A 16,270-nucleotide genomic window follows, 5' to 3' on the forward strand; every position below is an offset into this window, starting at 1 on the left:
TTGTTGTTGTTTAAGAGGAGGGGATGTAGGTTAACCAGCATCCGGAATGTGAAATATAACATAAAACTCTGTGTAGTAAAAGAGCCTATCAACTGCTTACAAGTCTAGTGGGAACGCTAGAAGGACAGGGCTGCAGCTTGGGGCGTTAAAACCCTTGCAGCCAAAGATTTCGTGGAACTGTCAGAAATGTTTGTAATCTGTGTCTAGGAGCCCCAGAATTTTAGCTTAGAATAATTTTGAATTTTTTTAAAAGATTTTATTTATTTATTTGACAGAGAGAAAGACAGCCAGCGAGAGAGGGAACACAAGCAGGGGGAGCGGGAGAGGAAGAAGCAGGCTCCCAGCCTGATGTGGGGCTCGATCTCAGAACGCTGGGACCACACCCTGAGCCGAAGGCAGACGCTTAACAACTGAGCCACCCAGGCGCCCCTAATTTTGAATTTTTTAAGTGGTAACCAAATAGAGCCAGTGGGAATATAAACTACTGTACTGCTTTTTGGGGCTCCGACTACTCAAGTATGGATGAACTTGAGTCAGTAGAGATAAGCAAAGTTTTTCAAATAGTGTATCAACTCTTTATGTCTAAAAAGAATTTCAAAGAGATTTTGAGCCCTTGAACTAGTTTAAGTAATTTCACACTCCCTCAGGTACCAATGTTTACAAGCCTTTCTTTACACACGGTGTCAGTTTGACTGTATTGGGTTCAGTTTCCTTAAAGCAAATATTACTTTGACAAATAAATACTTTTACATAAAGTGCACTGATAGTGTTTATTGATGCCAGAAAAACATCATCAAGGTCCACATCGTCTCTCTGGAAAGACACTCAGGTGTCATAATATCTCATTTTTTCCTCGGACGGTCTATACCCAAATTAACTCGGGCAGATAGATATCTTCTGAATTCGTGGAGAGTTATGAATTATAGAGTGCTGTAGGTACCCTTTGGTGGCCGACCCCTGCTCCCGCTAGGCTGACAGTATGTCGCAGCAGGGGGCTGTCTTTAGGTATTTTCTCTGCCATCTTTGTTTAGACCATTTGTCTGCCATAATCAGTTGTAAAGTTCATTTTGTCCCTGTCCCTGAGTGACTGTTCCAAAGTTTGGAATCTGTGTAGTTCAAATTACGAACATTTTATTATCTTTAAAAGCTGCTGTTTCACTACTTCAGGTGAATTACAATTCTCAGTTCTTTCCCTTTTTTTCATAGGCTTAGGCATGATGGTGGCTTTAAAGAGAATCATTCCAGCAAATATAACTTCCCTTGCCTTTGCTCTCCCTCTCCTTCTGAGTCACGTTTCCATAGCAATCTTTATCTGGAAGAAAATCAGCAAACGCATCTGAAACCTCTTTCCTTCTTGCCATCTCCTGTTCTGATTTCACACTCCAGGGCACCTCTCTTCTCTCTCCCAGAGGACTTCTGCTGCTGCTACCTGGTCACCTGGCTAACACAGTTTTCTCCACTCAGTCTTAGCCATGACATCTTCTCTTTCTGGAAGCATTTCTTCAACTTCCATGACTAGGTTAGGAGGCTTTTTTATTAGTACCTTCTGTTTGGCTCGGTAAAGGATCATGTTGTTGGAGTATCGAGAAAAGAGTTCCCCACTATGTACACTCTCCCCTCTGACTATTCCCAAGCAGTTTGGCCATCAGTGCTGCAGAGTGGAAAGAAAATCACCTGGCTGTCTGCTCCTGTCATTCATCATCTAAAGATACTGTTTCTGGGGATGGAAAAAAAAAAATAAAAAAGGACTCAAGGAAGCTGGGCATTTAAGCCTTTCACCCTTTCTGGTCTCCCACCCCAGACCAGAGAAAGATGCTCAGAGCATCAAAGAGGAACAACGAGAAGAAATGAATGTAGGGACTTCAGCAGCTCCCTGATAAGGGAGAACTACCCACTGCCTGGAGAGAGCCTGTAGGGAATAGTAAACCTGAGAAAAGTCTGTTGAAAGGAACAGTGAGGAAGCAGCGGTTATGGAATGGCAGGGGGAAGGACTGAAGGATAGGTCCGCGGTAGCCTGTTTTGGCCAACGACCATCCAACTGGAATGTGGGCATCCCAGGATGTGTTTGAGTGATCGCACTGAGGACCAGACCCCCTACTCACCTTCTCCCCCTACCACATGCCTGGGTGCCAAAGAAGCAGTGCTAAACTTAGTACCAACTCCAGGAAAGAGGGGAGATACAAAATGAACTGACATTGCGTTTTCATTATCCTAGTGGAATAAAAGCTAAAATGAAAATTACGTTGTTAAAGAAAATATGAATTAAATTTCTTAAACATTTCACTATGGACTTCGATTTGTACCTGCCGTGTCTATAGTACGGCACTGGCCGTTCTTCTGTGTAATTGCCTGTTTATTAACTTTCTTCCCTGACGTAAACTCCTTGAAGATAGAAGCTGGTTTTGCCATTACATACCCAGTAGCTGGAGCAGCACCTTGCCCTTACTAGGTACCAGATGCATGAACCCACATGGATCTGCCTAACACGTCCAACAGTGCCCAAAGGGGTATTAGCTAAATGATGGGGCATCTATAGAATGAAAGCTTACATAACCATTTAAAAATTTGTATGGCATACAAGTATTTTATAACACCGAAAAATGTGTTACTTTGTTAAGTGAAAAGAAAGCAAGTTTCAAAACAACGTGATAGATTTTTTTTAAAATGGTGGAGTGACGGCAATTTTAAATTTTCTTGTGTCTCTTGTATTTTCCAAAATTTCTTCAATGATCACTTATTTTGTTATCAGAAGAAAAAAAAGCACAAAATGTAATTCTTCTAAGTTTGTATGTTTCTTTAAACCTGTGTGTGTGTGTGTGCCTGTGTGTGTATTTCCTTTCTTACATTTCTGTGTGCGGTCCCCGGTGGACCCCATAGACTCATTGCCTTTCCAGGGGACACAGCATGTGAGTGAACCTTCTCTGCCACAGGAAGCTCCACCCTGGCTTTGGGGGAGAGAAGAGGAGAGAACTCTCTCTTCCCTGCCCTTCTCTGGGGTTCAGTTCTTTTGCCCATTTCCCCATGGATGCCTTTTCCTCCCACTCATCTTCTCTCCAAGATGAATGATCTGTCCCTCCCAGCTATCATATTGACGATGAACCCTTTCTTGGCTTCCTGGCTGTGGCTGTGGCCCTCTCTCACGTCCATCCCCCACCCTTCCTGGGGAGATGGCCCTCCATCATCCCCCATCCTCTTTACTCTTCTAGGCCCCACATTTTGCCTTTGGCTCCACTGTTTTCCTTCATATGAATGGCAAGGCTTGGGATTGCTTGAAAACAGGAAGGAAAAGAACACTTCATTCATTCATTCATTCATTCATTCATTCATTCATTCATTCCACTATAGTTAACGTAGTGTTATGTTAGTTTCAAGTGACCCATTCAATATAATGGGTCAACAATTCTATACATTTCTCAGTGCTCATCAAGATAAGTGTCCTCTTAATCCCCTTCACCTATTTCACCCATCCCCCCCCACCTCCTCCTCTCTGGTAACCACTAGTTTGTTCCATGTATTTGAGTCTGGTTTTTTGTTGTTCTGTTTTTTTTCTCGGTTTGGTCATTGATTTTGTTTCTTAAATTCCACATATGAGTGAAATCATATGGTATTTGTCTTTTTCTGACTTATTTCACTTAGCATAATACCCTCTAGACCCATCCATGTTGTTGCAAATGACAAGCTTTCATTCTTTTTTATGGCTGAGTAATATTCCTATATATATATCTCACATCTTCTTTATCCATTCATCTATCTATGGACAGTTAAACTGCTTCTATATCTTGGCTAATGTAATGTAAATGATGCTAGAATATATATAGGTATGCATATATCTTTTCATATGAATTTTTTTTTAAAGATTTTATTTATTTATTTGACAGAGATAGAGACAGCCAGCGAGAGAGGGAACACAAGCAGGGGGAGTGGGAGAGGAAGAAGCAGGCTCATAGCGGAGGAGCCTGACGTGGGGCTCGATCCCAGATCGCCGGGATCACGCCCTGAGCGGAAGGCAGACGCTTAACCGCCGTGCCACCCAGGCGCCCCTCATATGAATCTTTTTATTTTCTTTGGGTAGATATCCAGCAGTGGAATTACTGGATCATATGGTAATTCCATTTTTAATTTTTTGAAGAAACTCCACCCTGTTTTCCACAGTGGCTGCATAATTTGCATTCCCACCAACAGTGTACCAGTATTCCTTTTTCTCCACATCCTCACCAACACTTGTTATTTCTTGTGTTTTTGACTTTAGCCGTTCTGACGGGTGTGAAATGATATCCCACTGCAGTTTTAATTTACATTTCCCTGATTGGTGATGTTGAACATCTTTTCATGTGTCTATTGGCCATCTATATGTCTTCTTTGGAAAAAAATCTATTCAGGTCCTCTGTCCATTTTTAATTGAATTATTTGGGTTTTTACTTTTTTGGTATTGAGTTGTATAAGTTTTTATATATTTTGGATATTAACCTCTTATCAGTTATATCATTTGCAAATATCTCCTTTTATTCAATAGGTTGCCTTTTTGTTTTGTTGATGGTTTCCTCTGTTGTATGAAAGCTTTTTATTTTGGTGCAGTCCCAATACTTTAATTTTGCTTTTGTTTCTCTTGCCAGAGGTTGATATACATTTTTAATGGTGATAAAATTCACAAGAATAGATGTACCATTTTCAAGTGTACAGTTCAGGGGTAATAAGTACATTCACACTGTTGTGCAACTAACACCACACAACTCTTTTCATCATATAAAACTGAAACTCTGTGCTCATTAAACATTCACTCCCTTCCCACCTCCCCCCAGCCTCTGGTAACCCCCATTCTACTTTCTGTCTCTGTGAATTTGACTACTCTAGGTACCTCGTATAAGTGGAATCATACAGTATTTGTCTTTTTGTGACTGGCTTATTTCACTGAGCATAATGTCCTCAAGGTTCATCCATGCTGTAGCATGTGTCAGACTTTCCTTCTTTTTAATGCTAAATATTGCTTTGTAATTATATACCACATTTTGTTTACCATTCACCCTTCTATGGGTGGACATTTGGGTTGCTCCCAACTTTTGGCCATTGTGAATGATGCTGCTATGAACTTGGGGGTGTAAACATCTGTTCAAGACCTTGCTTTCAATTCTTTGGGATATATGTGGAATTGGTAGATCATACAGTAACTCTTTGTTTAAATTTTTGAAGACCCTACATGCTTCCAACAGTGTCTGCACCATTTCACATCCCTACAAACAATGCAAGAGGGTTCCAATTTCTCTGCATCCTCTCACACTTGTTACTTTCTGAAGAACATTTAAAAAAAAATTATTAATTCAACAAATATCTTCTGAAGATCCACCGTGTCCCTGGCCTTCTGCTGGTTTCCAGGGATACACAACTTTAACAGGACAACCTCCTGGTCATGGGATAGGAGGTGGTACATACTACATAGGTGCTGTTAGCAGGACATATTCATCAGCCAGGGGTGGGAGTGCTCAGTGATGACCTCTGAGAAGGAATCATTTTCACCTCCACTTTTAAGGGGGATGAAAATTCTTAAATTCTCATTTAAGAAACTGAGGCTCAGAAACCTGAAGTTACTTAGCCAAATGTTGAACAACTACGAAGAAGCAAAGTCAGGATTCTAATCCAGATCTTTCTGATTTCAAAACCTCACGCCTCAATTCTGATGGCAAGCTGTAGTTGAGGGACTGAGTCAAAGAGATGACAGTTTACCCAGTTCACATGGCTGGTGAGCTGCCCCGGCATCAAACCCAGACTTTCTAAGACCTTTGACCTTTTTTGACCAAGAGGAGTCCCACGGATGGGAGCCCAGCCCTTTAGATGGGGAAAGAGACCAGAAGCAAAGAGAGCACCAAGATGTCCAGAAAGAGAGAAAAATCCAAGGATTTCAGATTGCGCATTAGGATCTGGCTAACCCCCATTTAAAATCTCTTTAAATGATCATTTATTGGGTACTAGGTGTTTTAACATGTATCAGCTCATGTGGTCTTTGAAGTAATCTTGGAGGACAGATATTATACTTACCACCTTATCAAAGGAGAAACTGAGGGCTGGGAGGTAAGTTCCTTACTAAAATTTCATGGCTAACAGGTGTCAGGGAAGGGACATAACCCCAGCTCATCCTATGCCAGGTACTCCACTTTCCTGCTACACAACTCTCTTTCAGTTATTCTGTAAAATGGGTAAATTGCCAAGAATAATGTCTGGGGCATAGTTAGTGCTATGGAACTATTAGCTGTTATTATTATTTTTAAGCTCGGTATTTGTTATAAGCTCCCTTGAGAGTAGAGAAGGTAGCTTATTTCAATGTTTCTTAGATTTTAGTCACATATTGCATTCAAAATTTTATGATTTTTATATATTACCTAATTAAAATTTATGACAAATATTATTTATTCATTCAATATCTATTTAAAATGTGACTTCTCAAAATGAATTTTAAAGCACTGTTCTTTTCCTTTTTTTTTTTTTTTAAAGATTTTATTTATTTAGTTGACAGAGACAGCCAGCGAGAGAGGGAACACAAGCAGGGGGAGTGGGAGAGAAAAAAGCAGGCTCGTAGCAGAGGAGCCTGATGTGGGGCTCGATCCCATAACGTCGGGATCATGCCCTGAGCCGAAGGCAGACGCTTAACGACTGCGCCACCCAGGCGCCCCAAAAGCACTGTTATTTTCTTAAAATCTTTAGGTGGATTCACTTTTCAAACTTAAATGCCTACCTCAGCATCACTGAAAGCAATAAAAATTGTCAAAAGACGCAAAGTTGGTGTGCTCATTGTATATCCATTTTCTGATATACATTTAAAATAAATAATAATGATTGACAGGACACCTGGGTGGCTCGGCTGGTTGAGCGTCTGCTTTGGCTCAGGTCATGATGCCAGGGTCCTGGGATCGAGTCCCGCTTCGGGTTCCCTGCTCAGCAAGGAGCCTGCTTCTTCTGCCTGCCACTGCCTCAGCTTGAGCTCCCTCTCTGATAAATAACGAATAAATAAATAATCTTAAAAAATAGAATAAATAATAATGATTGAAATAAAAATGCCCATCACTGCCCCATCTAGAACACTCCTCACACTACCTGTGGGACACACCACTCCTTGGGGAGACACCAAATCCTTCTGTCTCCCTGTCTCCCCACAGTTCACACTGGGGGAGCACCTGGCATGGTCCTTTGTGGCATAGTGTTTACCAAATGAATGGCAGATTTAATTATTGAAGAAGAATTACGTTCTTGATTGATTATTGACTCCATGGGAGATTTTCCGTCTTCTTTTACCCTGTAACCTCAATCAATTATGTATTTATTATATTAATGAAAATAATATAATGCATTTAAGTTTTTTTTTTTTTAAGACAGTTCAAAGGTTAAATTTGCAAAACTGGAGCATTGCGGGCCCTAAAGAAAATCCACTCCCCCTCCCCCTCCCCCAAATGACCAAGCACCCTCTTCCCACTGGAATCTAGAGTGACTGCCTCCACTTTCCACCACCTGATGGTCAGATTATATAGACTAGAAGGGAGCATTTACTCTTCAGAAAACATTTTCTCTGACCAACTATAAATCTCAAACAAATAAGCAAGTCCCTCTTTGAAACCTGGCTGGAGCCCTTTGTGCAACTCCAGGCTTGTTGAGAAGCATGCAGATGCGCTTCAGCCCAGGGCTTCTCCAATGCTGCCTTTCTTCTGGATAAGAAACATAACTAAATGCTCGTTAGTCTCCTGCACTGACTTACGTTTTTTTCATGTTGCTAAAACATTACTCTTCTCGGTAAATGATGACATGTGAGAGCCCTTTCCTGGCAAAAAGACCAAGAAATGCAAACATTAAAGCTGAGACATTAAATTAAGAGGCGTGCAAACATTTCAGTCATTCCTGTCACTGTGTTGCTCGGGCTATCTCACCCCAGGTCTTACTCACCACTGTGCGAGTTGGTTATCACATCACCCCTGCCCAGTGCTTCGATGATTCCTGAAATGCAGCTAAATGGGCTGCTTTCCATTATATTAAAAACAGCAAAAGGCAAAATTCAAAGTTTTCTGACCTTTAGGATTCCCGTCATCATAGGCAACATTAAACTTAAAAAAATGTTTAGGTTCAGACAAAAGTATTATTTTATCTTCTACTGTTGAAGAAAAAGTGGGGGAGGAAGCAAAGTGAGTGTTCTCTGTGGGAACTTCACTGTCAGTTGTGGCCGGCCTTGGTGGGCCCTTCTAGTCACTTGCTTCCATTTCTTCTATAACAGGCCAGCTGTGCTTCCTTCCAGCTAGACCATGGCTGCAGTTCATGAGACTCTTGTCTCCACAATGACCAAAATGGGTTAAAAGGGGAGAAGATTTCTTAGTAGAGCTCTTTCCTGCTTGAGAAACTTGCAATGGGGAGAAAGGACTCATGGCCTGGGGAAAGTGGGTTCATGGTTAGCCTGAACAGGCCTGTCTGCAAGCTGGCTGCTCTCCTCCAACATGGGCCCGGGCCCCAGGGAGTGGGCAGGGTGTGAGGAGCAGGGGAACGCTCTCCTTACTTCCTAATTCCAGATTCTTTCTTCAGCTCTGAGAGACTTCAGGAAGGTTAGATTGCCACCTACTCTTTAGGGTGAAGACACACAGCCCTCAAAAAGTCCCATTGGAAATGCAGAAGAAAAGCTCAGCTTAGCACAGCTATTTAGAGAGTGGAAAGAGATTTGTGTTATCAGAAAATTTGAATGAGAATTGGGCTGATCCTGAGCAATCTGAGCAAGTTTCTGCCTGAAAGACATTGGGGAGAACAGAAAGGAGGGGCACACCAAAGGCAAGCTTAGGGGTAGAAGCATGGGAACTCCAAAGGCAAACTTGGGCTTTCAATCTTTTTCAGTAGTGAGTTCTAAGGAACTTTCAGCATTTTCCATTGGCACGGGACTGGAGAGCTCTGGCAACTGCCGGGTGGTGGTTAAGACTATGGCCGGCTCCACCCCTCACTAGCCCTGCCCCACATGTCAGCCCTGTGGACACCAAAGGTCAGAGAGGAGTCAGGAGAACGTTTAATGGTATTTGTGAAGGGCATAGTATAGTTTGTATGAAATTATATGCAGTTTGCTTACTTTTACTAGGTACAGGAGAAAAAAAAAAAAAAAAAAAGGATCTCCCAGGGTCCTATCTTGCTATAGGCCTGAGCAAGTGCAAGAAACCTGGCCAGCCTATTCCTGGTAAGCCCAGCAAATTCCCCACCAGTCCAGAATGATGAATAACTTCTTTGCAATTAGAGCACAACACCAGCAACAGAAGCAAAACCTCTGGTCAGGGGAAAAACAAACCTTTACTCATCTGACGACTGAGTTTTTGGGGCTCTCCTGGTGCCAGCAGCATGCGCTCCCACAGAGCTCTGCAGCCCTGGGGCCACCACTTATCAGGCTACAATAGGCCTCATTGCAGGGACTGGTGAATCCTGGGGCAGCAGCCACCCCCTGCCCTTGCTAGTTGACTAACATGTCCCCCAGCTCAAGGTACTACTGATTTTTCCTCCCACTGCTGCCACTCTGCAGCTCAGGGTCTTTGCCCAGGGTCTGGATGTCAGCTCTCTCTCCAGGAAAGAGATCTGTGGAGATCTGTGGAAGCTTGCAGGATGTCTCAAGCTGCGTGGCTTCCCATGGTGGTGGGTCAGGTATCTACTCCCTGGGCAGGAAGACCCCACAGCTGAAAGGGTGGGAACTTCTGTGGGGCAGAAGGGGAGAGGGGAGCTGCAGCCTGCATGGGGGGCCTAAGGGGATGCATATAGGGACTGTAGAGAGGGCAAGGCAGCTACAGAGAGGGACGGGAGCCCGAGATGGGATAAAAAAGAACAGCACAGATCTGAGGGGCAGGAGCTGGATGGTTGCTGGGAAGACTGCCCTAGGGTTACTGGGCCAAGGCCTGGTAGAGGTGGACTTTCAGGGACAAGGCCTGTGGAAGCCGGTCTGATAGCCAACACGTGGAAGCTCTCGCAACAGGTCAGGCTGAACAGAAACCAAAAAACTCCCAGATCTGCTTCCTCAGGTGCGTGTTTGCATGTCCCCTAGTGTCACTGTTGCCTCCTTACAGGGAGGAGAAAGTGGTGACTGCAAAGTGGGGTTTCCTGTGAGTCTCTTGTGTCCTCTCTGCCCCTGCGCTCTGCACTTTGTATAGGGGGTGAGGGGCATAGAAGGAGGAAGGTGGCCACATGGGATGCCCTGCATTGACATGCTGAGTCTTCTGCTTCCTTCCTTGTCACATGGCTGGGGCTGTGACGTACTGGAGCTGGCTCAAGCTGCCTTTCAATAGCCAAGTGTCCACTTTTCAGTGCTCGTCAAACAAAGCCATGATTGGAAACTAAACTGCATAAATGTATAGTATATTAAAAGCAAAGGTAACGAATCCTCAAAACGCTCAGCACTTCCAAATTCTTCGACTACATTTATTATTATCTCTGCTTTGGGCATTATTTCGTATTTTGTATTTGTATGGTGCTACTGAACACATTCGCCCAACTCCACTTCTGTGGCATCATGTTGTAGCTTGAAACTGACCGTGGTGGGAGCGTTTCTACCACCGGAATCAGTAAGTACTACAAATCAGGGCTTCCCCTCCATGCTCCCTTCCAGCCTATTGTAAACCGTGGAAACCGTTGACCAGCACACCACTGGGTGGAGTTTCATTTGCTCTTTCACTCTTTGCTTCCCCCACCTCTGGTTTTAGCAGTTTTGGAGGATATTTGGGATGAGAGGAAGGGTAGCAGATAGCTGTCAGAGAAGGGCCCACAGGACACCAGACACTCCTCCTCACACTCCCCTGGGAGAATTGGACGTTGTGAGCACATTTCCACAGGGCCAGAAGCCCCTGGGAGGAGGTGATGCAAGCTGACTCCTACCTATGGAATATCTGTGATGGGCCCCAGGGCCCCACGTGAGGTCAGGTAGCAGGAGAGACTTGCTATGATGACCTGGACTCACAAGTTCCTTGTGCTGAGTTACCCACTCACCTAGTTACAGGTGAGTCATCTGGGCCCAGCAGAGCCCTTCTCATCACAACAGCCTTCAAACACTTGGCCTCTACCTTCCTGTCCTAGCTGAGTCTTCTTTTCTCCAAATCTAACAAGGTAGGGAAGACGGTATAAATTTAAAAAAAAAATTCAAGGGAAAGTTATCCAAAATGGTAGGCTCCATCCCACTTCCCTTTGCTCATTGCCATTATACCATCCACTAATTCTCTTTCATCTGGTTTGGGTATGTTATCTATTAATCCTCTTTCTTATGAATGTCACTTAGGCTTGAGAAAAATCCCTTTAATATCATAGAAGACACGTGGCAATGAGATGCCCAGTTGAGTGGTCTGATGTTCTAGAGTAAAGATTTGGGGTGGGGCAGTCCTTGACCCCAAGAGAAGCATCATCACCTTCGAGTGGATTGTGCGGACTATGCAGATGAACTACTTTCTGTCCCCTCTCTCATATCCTGTTCCCAAAAGTCAATGTCAAGCATGATTCTTCAGTGTAAACTGAGCACCACAGAATAAGGAGGAACTATCACTTTGCTGTTTCCAGATACCATCTTTCTACCAAGGCAGCTAAAATAATATGCAAGCTACCATGTAAATGGAGAGTGCTTATTTCAGAAGGTGTGTGTCTGGAATCAAATGGAAAGTGTTTAAATAGGTATAATGTTTTTCTACATCTTTATTCCAATGATGTTATTCTCTTAATTTAGACATCTTAAATTCAACTTCATGTCTACACCGTTACGTCATTATTAGTAATTCCAATTTCTTGTTTAATTTCCATACAAGAAAGGGCTTGCCTGTAAAATATATTGACAGACAGTGTTCTATATTTAGTGAAAGAGATGTTATCTATAAATTACAGGGAAGTGATTACATCAAGGTCCTCTATTGATGAAATAAACCACAAGAAAGAAATGAGTGTATGAGAGGAACAACATCCTAAAGTCACTAAGAACCAAAGCTGCTTGACTTTCTTGCATCTGAAGATTCCTTCGCCCACAAGTATCCTCCAAGCGAATGAGCAGCATGGCCTTTGTGCCCTTCGTGGGGGTGGAAGGGAGGTTAAAAGAAAGCAACAGTGTTAATAACTATTTCTTCTACATCTTAAGAAAATGATTTTCTCTATTGGTTGGTTATGTATCTAAACCACAAAACCACAGGGTAACAGGATGCGTTTCAAGGGAGGATAAGAAGCATGGCACGAGTGTCCCTTTGGCTTCCATAAAACTTAGAGTTGAGAGAGAGTTTTTTGCCACCTATCCTGGCCATCTTTTCACTTTTCTAAATAAGGAAACTGAGGCATAGAATGGGATAGGGGCCTGCCTAGGACCAGATTTCTGACTGAGCTGAGACTACACCAAGGCTTCAGACTTCCTATCCCATTCTTCCCGTCAAGGAAAATGAACTCTCTCAGCTTCTTCTAGCAATCAGGGCTGTCCAGTAGAAGCACAGTGCAAGGTCCATTGAGCTGTCCAGTAAAATGTAATACAACCCACAAAAGTGAATCACTTATGTCATTTTAGATTTCCTAGTAGCCACATTTAAAAAAGAATAAAAAGAAACAGATGGAATTAGTTTTAATAATATATTCTATGCAAAATCCAGTCTATCCAACATTATCCTTCTAATGTACTCAATATGAAACAACTGTCAATGAGATATTTTACATTCTTTTTATGCATGCTTATCTCAATGCAGGCTAACCACATTTCGAGTGCTGCACGGTCACATGTGGCCCGTGGCTATTGTATGAGGCTGTGAACTAGAGACTTGGCTTAGGGGCCATGAGTCCTGGTTTCCCATTCTGGTGCTGCCACTTCCTACACGTATGATTTTAGACAATTTATGAATTGTCTAATCCTTGAACTCAGGTCTTCTCAAGTGTGAAATGAGTAAATGATCCAACAAGATGTCCAGGAAACAGCTTTCTTGGTTCCTGGCACCTAATAGCATGCCTAAATCTATTACTATCACTAAGGCTAGTGTTCTCATTAGGTAAAGTTCCTATCATTCAGGTAATTCAAGACCACACTCTGGTAGAGATCCCTGGTGGTGAGTAACTTCATTCAGTTTTTAAAATAAAAACTTGTATTGAAAACCTGTGTTCCAGACCTTGGGCTTGAATATGGGAGCTTGATGTTTTAAAAAGACACAGTTCCTGTATAGGGGCTGGGGTGGGGGAAAGGCAGCATTTAGGAACTTTCTGTACTCTCTGTCTAATTTTTCTATAAACCTAAACATGCTCTAAAAAATAAGGCCTATAGATTAAAAAGAAGACAGGGTCGTTGCCATGTAGTCGATTACGACTACCACCTCTGTTAGCCTGACTGGACCTTCATGCAAGTTAAACAAATGCACCACTTTCTTAAAGTACTTTATCACCAACAAACCAAAAGTTGTACTAACAAATATATAAATATTATGTATGTGCACATTTATAAATACGACTCCATTAACTATGAGATGAATGGTGCCCTTAGAGTTGTGCAGTGTAAAACCTTCACAACAGTACACGGTGGCCCTGCTTTACCATTGGTCCACTGGGGGGAGGTAGACATACAAATTAGTTACAAGACTAAAATGATAAAACTAGTCCAATAACAGGGAGAAGATAAAACCATGGGAAGGCAGAGGATAAAGAAGGTACAAGCCTGGGGAGACAAGTGGAAGAGGTAGGGAAAGAAATGGGGGAAGTAGATGAATGAAATAGTCATCCGTGCTAGATTCCAGCTAGATGCTCTGGCCCACGGCGACTCATCCATGATTCTGTTATCACTGTTTCGTGCAAGTTGAGTATCTGTTGATGGGTTCCTGAGCCTGTGTCTGAGGACTGAGGATGCCTCACTTGTACCACAAAGCCATGTGAACACGAGACACCCAGTTAAGCCTTATAACTCTCCTAGGACAACATTTACACCAGGAAATGATTCTCTTCTCTGGGTGTCACCACCACCTAAAACAGGCCTTGAAACATGCTGGGCTCCCACAAAGGCTAAAACCTTGACCCACTAGCACTAGGGCCAGAGCACAGTTGTTTTCCCAGTGATGGGTGACTTTGGGCTCCTTCACCCATGCCCTTTTGTCCAGGTGCCATAGAACATTTTCTGCCATTTTGCAGATAGCTAACTCCTGGTTGGTACCCACTGGTTTCAATGTCATGGCATTAGCCTTATTCACTAGACAAATCCACTAAACCGCCTCAGCTCCATGGAGAATTGCCATCACAATCCATTTTCATATGAGTCTTTCCTAATGAGTTACAAACGTTCAAGCTTCAGGCACAGGACTCAGGTGCATGGTAAAGGTGAAAGTGGAGTGTGGAGCCCTGACATCTACACGCTGGTGCAGCGCAGTAGGAGAAGAGGAGTTCCAGAGAACTTCGCCTCTAGCATTCGTGCTGTCAAGGTCAATCCAGCAGCTACCTCAAACCACACCCTCCTAGGAACAGTCACGGCTTTGCAAAGAACTGAGGAGAGACCGCTGGGTGAGATTACATCTGCCAGAGGTTACATTCACATCCTAGCCACCGTGCAAACAGACAAACTGCAGGAGAAAAATCAGAGCTGCGAAACAACAGAACAGACATAGCCTTGCCAATCTCATAGAAGCTGTCAGAAGACATGGGTTTGAAGAAGTAAGTCTTTAAAATGGGTGGCAATCTCCATTTCCATTGTATTTTTCCAGAAATAATCCATCTTCGTTCTGCCCCTCCAGCTGTATTGTTTGTGGGTGTCTACAAGAGCAGGAAGTGAACAAAAATATTCATGGGAGTTACACACATCAACCTCGGGGCAGTAGCTAAATCTCATAGGTGCTAGTGTGGAGAGGCAGACGGACACCTGTTCTGCTAGTGTCTGCACGTTCGAAGTATGTCATTTACAAATAAGCTTCCACCAGAGAAGATACATGGATGGCAGATAAGTACATTCAAAGATGTTCTATATAATTAGTCATCAGAGAAATTCAAATTCAAAGAGTTCTATATACCTATTAGAATGGCTAAAATAAGAAAGAAAAAACCTGACAAAAATAATGTTGACAAGAATGTAGAGCAACCAAAACCCCCATATGTTGTTGGTAAGAAGACAAAATGCTACAACCGCTTTGGAAAACTGTTTGGTGGTTTATTATAAAGTTAAACATGCACTTGATATATGACCAAAATAACCTATTCCTAGGCATTTAACCAAGAAAACTGAAAACGTATTTTCACATAAAATGAATTAATCTTAAGTGAATTTTTTTAAGTAAAAGCAGCAAGACTCAAAGCTACCTAGTTGATGATTCTACTTACATGACATTCTGGAAAAAGGCCACAAACTATCAGGACAGAGAAGAAATCAGTAGATCCTGGGGGTGAGAATGAAGGGGAAGATTTGGGGAATGATGGGATTGCCCAGACTCCTAACGGGAGGTAGTTACCTAATTCTATGCTTTTGTACACCAGAAAGAGTGAATTTTATTGCATGTAAATTTTTTAAATTAATCTATATCAAAAGTAGTTAATTCTGGTGGCTTCAGATCTCAGAAAAATTATTTTCCCCTCTCAAGAATGTCATAGAATTCTATTTTTCTAGTAGATAATATTCCTAGAAGAACGAAACATAAATTTTTAAAAAAGATTTTATTTTATTTATTTGACAGAGACAGCCAGCGAGAGAGGGAACACAAGCAGGGGGAGTGGGAGAGGAAGAAGCAGGCTCATAGCGGAGGAGCCTGATGTGGGGCCCGATCCCAGAACGCTGGGATCACGCTCTGAGCCGAAGGCGGACGCTTAACCGCTGTGTCCCCCAGGCGCCCCATGAATCAAACATAAATCTAAAAAAGAGAAACAAAGGAAAAGACAGAAGCTGATGTCACTAACAACTTTTGCAGAGCTTATACATTTCAGGGTCAAGAAATAATCAGAAAACAGAAGCGAACTTCTAAGCAGGCCATGGCAGAGTACCTTAAAAATGCAAGTTTACGGGGCGCCTAGGTGGCACAGCGGTTAAGCGTCCACCTTCGGCTCAGGGCGTGATCCCGGCGTTATGGGATCGAGCCCTACATCAGGCTCCTCCGCTATGAGCCTGCTTCTTCCTCTCCCACTCCCCCTGCTTGTGTTCCCTCTTCACTGGCTGTCTCTATCTCTGTCAAATAAATAAATAAAATCTAAAAAAAAAAAAATGCAAGTTTACGTTGGAAGGCACCTCAAAGATCAAATGCTAGTTTGTTTGTTCTTCATAGATGTGGAAGCTGAGGCCACATTTGAACAGCATAAAGTTGGGCCTGGACATCAGGTC

This window comes from Ursus americanus, chromosome 32 (assembly GCF_024610735.1).
Source record: "Ursus americanus isolate L20-20 chromosome 32, mUrsAme1.1.p, whole genome shotgun sequence".
Lineage (NCBI taxonomy): Eukaryota > Metazoa > Chordata > Mammalia > Carnivora > Ursidae > Ursus > Ursus americanus.